We start from the raw sequence: 5,919 nt of genomic DNA on the forward strand, positions 1-5,919 counted from the left end.
ATAAAACTGTTTTAAATTAGAAATAAAGTTCAAAATTTCTTGGATAGATGTTTTGTAGAATTATCCAATGTTAATGTGTAAGAAAACTAACGTTTCACAAATGTGGAAGATAATACAGATATTTAATCATTCACATATGCTAATTCAGAGTGTGTCAGTGCAAATATGGGGCACCAAGTCATAGATGACATGTTTAGCAACTATTTATTTTGTTTATAAGAAATTCGTAATCATTTGACAATGCCATGCTGCCATAGATAAACTTGTAACTGGAGGAATATCTTACAGCTCTTTATGCAGAAGGATACTTGTATAGCAAGAGTGTTAAATGACATGGAGCAAAACGACACAGCATTTTGAAGAAGGAAGTCTTCAATGTTCTCCATGGAAGTGGAGAAACTCGTAGCACAGCATTTAGGACAGTAACAGTTTCTGAAGTCCAACTTCAAGCCAATCTTCAAACTCTGCTTTTGATCCATAAAATGAAGGCAATGACTGTGATGGAGGAGCCTCGAACCCTAACATTCATGGCAACTATGTTAGACTCATCTACTGATACCATTCACAAGACAATGAACAAGTTAATGGAGGATCACAAGCTTCCAGTCACACATTGAAATCAACGACTGTTTTTATGAAAAAAATCATAGCAATTCTATTCAACTACATACTTGTCACATCCCCCCAATGTAGCTCCAGTGAACTTTCATGCTTTTTTATGCTTAAATGTGGTATTATAAGTTGATGCACATATTCATTAGATGTGTGTGTTACCAGCAGTTCAAAATATTCGTGTATAACAGCAATTTTTTATTAAGATTAATTATTCAGTAAAATCTTCAATGTTTGGAAACAGATCAATCCTAAAATAAAGCAACATTTATTATCAATAAAAATTACTTTGGATAAATATATAAGCAATGTTTTCTTTCATTCTACATTAATAATTGATTGTGCTTTCATTTTGCAAAGTCGTAGCCATGAAATCCACGAGTATTCTAGTTGCTTCAACTGTCAAATATTCCTTCACCAACATCAAAGAAAACAATGAGTCCACCTTGTTTTTTTTAGTGTGAGGTACATTATATGTGGAATTTTTTCTTTCTCTGTCTCAGTGCAAAATTACATGCCTATGAATATTTTTGTTTCTAACCAAATTGATAATGTTTTTAACAACGTCAAATACACCTGTTTTATTACATCTGAATATACGAAACTTCACCTTTAAATTAAGCTGATATAAGGTCATGGTGGAATAGCATATATCCGAACTGGATTTTGGCATTTTGTAGGCAGTTTGATACCACCACAAATGGATTACTGTTGGGAAGGTTATGTAACAGCCCTTTCCAATGCAAAATATTCATACACTGAGATAAGTTGTGTTCAGATTGGAGATTTAGAATTTCTATTATGTGCATACGCCATATATTGAATGGCATTGGAAAACAAAAAGCTGTATCGTCTCCCCTGAGTTGAAGTTTCCAGCATTGAGCTCTCTTGTGCCCAAGTTTGTTACAGTGCCAGCAAAGTCCCTCAAACTTCTCTGAAAGCTGGCCTTGAATCCAGATGACTGTACCAACCTTGGTACCTCTGTGCAGGACTTAACGTAGGATTCAAATTCGAGAGCTCTGGCCATTGCATCCTGCATGGTAGAGGGGTGTGATTGCTTCACTTGTATCTTAAGTTGTGGACTGTCTAAGGCATCTACGAACTGATCCCTCAGCAACAACTTGAGGAGATCAGGTGGTGCAGTTGGGTAGGCCTTGTGTGCCATGCTTTCCAAGTCCTGTGCCAGCTCTTGCAGGCTCTCACCTTTAGCACGGACTCTCGTCCTAAACTTAGCCCTGTAGACTTCTGACTGATTTTGGGTTCCGTACCTGAGTTCTAGAGCCGCTACCAGTGCTCTATAGTTGTGTCTGTCGGCTGCTGAGAACTGTCCAAGTATTTCCAGAGGTTGTCCCTTCAAGCTCGTTGCCAGATATACTGCTTTCTGCTCCTCTGTCCATCCGTTCATCTCTGCCAGTAGCTCAAATTGTGCTCTATATGCTTCCCACGGTGACTTCCCATCGAATTCCTGTGGTTTCCTTCGTACTGGATCACTCCTAGTACTGACATTCATATCTGGGATGTGACTTCTAACAGGGCTGAAGATGTCTGCATTAGGGTTTAACTGCAGGGTCTGGAAGGGGCTTGTCATTGTCTGTGGCTGGTTAAGTCGATGGTTAATGTATCCTCCTAGTGTAAAAGACAATAAATCGTCCTTTAACATATCTAATTCGCTTTTAAATTTACTAATGTTTTCCATTTGTACTTCTTGCCACTGTTGTTGACTTTCCTGTAGTTGCTGCTGACTTTCCTGCAACTGTTGGAGACTTTCTTCCTGTTTCCTTTCTTGTTCTAGTTGCCACTGCTGTAATCTCTCTTCTTCTTTATTTTGTTGTTGTAGCTGCCACTCTTGCAGGTTTTCTTGCAACTGCTGTTGTCTCTCTTCTTGTTTCTTTTCTTTTTCCTCCAACAACTGCTGTAATCTCTCTTCTCGTTCTTCTTGTTTCTTTTGCTGTTCTTGTATAGCTGCCATCAAGTCTGCTAAGCTGTAGTTTGATTTGCCGCTTCTCGTTTCCATTATTATTATTTTTTGTCCCACTCTCTGACACCAATTTGTTACGCCTCCAATCGTTAGTTAATTTTCCGCAAATTCTTTCCGACTAAACTTTAGCGACACAAGTCCTTTCTTAAATAAAACTGGTTTATTCTTTCCGAATACAACTTTACGATACATTTAATTTCAACAGTGCTCTATAACAAACGCTATGTCTCACGTGGCCAACAATATTCTCCGCATACATTACCTCCCCGTCGCTTCGTGGCCGGTCTTATATATACAAGACTGCACTAATCTAGAAGGATCACGAGATTTAAGGAAAAGACGTGAATGTTCGAGAATGACATGGCGTGATACTAGTCACGTGACCTCGATGTCGTAACAATATGTCTTTTGTTGGCTCAGCATTGAGCCTGAAGGCTTTTATCGTTAAAAATCTGGGTTCGATGCCCACGATGTTCATAGTGCAGATAACTTAATGTGTAACTTTGGTCTTAAACACAAACAAACAAACATATTAACGCATAACCTAAATATCTTGACAAGTTTCAATATATATATCTTAATTTAAATATATTGGCACACTGAAAACATAGATAGTATTATATACTTAACTCTTTAAGCATGGGCTCAGTCCATTGGACCGACCTCGTAACCATTTTGTGCTTGTTATTGTTTTCATGTTAACGAAATTTGTCAAATTATTAGTTAACATTACAATGCTTTCATACGCAAAATATCAATTTTTAAATTAATTCTTAAGGTTTCTTAATCAATGTTTTCTCATACCATTTTTTTTTCTTTTCACATGTCACCTATCCAACATGCAAAGTAATTTTCATTTTAAGATTAAAAATATTTTTATAAATCAGAAAATTTTCAAATTTCACGTGCAAAATCTTTATAATATCCAGATATTTATGAAATGTTTCATAAGGAAGAACTTTATATTTTATCTGTTACTTTCACTAACGAATCTCTACAGGATACGTCCTTTGTACTCAGTTGCTGCTTTGTTGTAGGTTCCCTTTTAAAATTTTGCACATGGAGGATATGAAATGAAATAATTTTTTAAAAGTTTTATGTATACAGTTGAATAACCAAAAAATAATAAATTACTATATCGATACCACAGAATTCCACTATAATTTATTAAGCTTAGTAACTAAGTTGTATTTCAATTTCAGCCTGGCATAACGAGGTGGTTAGGATGCTCGACTTCCAGTCTGGGGGTTGCAGGATCGAATTCCCATCTCACCAAACATGCTCGGCCTTTCAGCCATGAGGCATTATAAAGTCAATCCCACTATTCATTGGTAAAAGAGTACCCCAAGAGTTGGTGGTGGGTGGTGATGACTAGCTTTACGCAAACTTCCAAACAAAGCTGTATTTCGATCTAAAAAATATGAACTTTGGAGCAGACTAAATTCATACCTACCTGCTTGAAATTTTGGTTCGAAAGAATGAGATGGCCTCCCAACATTTTAAAATGGATGAGAAAACCACAAGGGAGACATTCTGAGTTGTCAATTGGTTAGTCACATATCACATATAGAAGTAAGTGTATAATTGGCCCAAACTAGCCAATACTTGACATAATTTAAGGTTAGAAATAAGATTTCTGTACAAACTTGATAAAAAAAGTAATATTTACCCATAAATGGCGGCCATTTTGAAATATAATCTACATATTTTAATTTTTTTTATGTTCAGTTCTGCATCCTCATGGACTGTGAAGTCAATTACAATTGAATAGAGTTTGAAATCACATCAAATTTTCATCTAGTACAGAAGTTATGGTCAAATACGTGAAATCATGATTCCTATGGCGGCCATATTGGAAAATGGCCTCTATAAAAAAACTGACACCACAATCTGATTCCACAGCAAATTGTACAATGAACAGGAAGGTCTACTCTACCCAAATATACCATCAAACCTTTTCTTTATACTCAGTTGTGTAAAACCATTTTTCTAGGCTCTTAGCTTCCGGTCTGAAAATGGGCACTTATGATTATGATCATATTATGCCTTTCGTAAATGCGAAATTAACATATCTAAAGAAAAAAAGATAAACAAAATTACAATACACACAACCTTTCATATTAAGTTGATAAATATTCGAACACCATTAGAGATTACCGAACTCCAAAAACAATAACGTCTGAAGATAAAATACAAGGCGTTTATATTATAACATGACAATTCTGTATAAATGGTTATGTAGGTGAAACGGGAAAAATTAATGGCACAAGAGTTTATGGACATCAAATACGGAAACACAAATAACGCTATTCTTTCCATATGAAACAGTCTGTCATCAGATCGAATGAAAATAATCGAGAGTTTTATATAAAACGGATAATTATATAAAAAAGAAGAAATTTGCTTACCTAATACTAACACCTCCCGAGGTCACTTTCAAACAGTTTTCCGACCTCCTGTGTTCCGGATCACTGGACGTTGATGACCAGTTTTCCTGACATTAAAACCAACGTGAGACAAAGGACTTCTAACAGTTTGTTCCATTTACTGTGGGTTTGCACTAACCATGCTACTATTCGAACTGCCCACTCTACGCACATTATTACGCAAATTTGCAGAAGCTGTTGGGATCGCGATGATACAACAGCTATTAGATCAGTACAGTAGTATTTTACATGATATACTGTAGAATTTATTTACATCCCAAAAATATATGTCATTTTGCTCCCGTTTTCTGGGCGCTTAGGAAGAATATGGGTAAGAAAATGTCTTTACCTGAATTACAGTCCGGTCCATATAAATAAAAGAAAGCAAAACAAAAACATTTTTCAGAAAAAAAATGACGTGATTATTTAAAAAATTGTATGAATATTCTTATTGTGCATTCAATATTAAACAGAAACCGAGTTTTGGATAGCTACAAAAATATAAATGTCATTATTTGAAGTTAAGCACAAAGCTACACAGTGGGCTATCTGTGCTTTGCCCACCACGGGTATCGATACCCGGTTTCTAGCGTTGTAAATCTGCAGACATACTGCTAAACCACTGGAGGGCAAATTTAAATGTAAAACTGTGATTAATAATATTATAATTTTAGTTTTTGTAAAATTTCTGAACCTAGACTGAAGCAGTCTTAAACAATTTATGATCCAAATTTATAGTATTGGACTTGAAATAAAAAACAAACAAACATTACACATTATCCATACAAAATATTATTGGAATCCGTTTATATTTTTCTAGTGATATAAAACAATTTACAAAACTAAATATTTACTGATCACCCTCTTGTAGAAAAAAAGTAGTATTAATATAAAACAATTTCC

The sequence above is a fragment of the Limulus polyphemus genome, unplaced genomic scaffold, assembly GCF_000517525.1.
Source record: "Limulus polyphemus unplaced genomic scaffold, Limulus_polyphemus-2.1.2 Scaffold138, whole genome shotgun sequence".
NCBI lineage: Eukaryota > Metazoa > Arthropoda > Merostomata > Xiphosura > Limulidae > Limulus > Limulus polyphemus.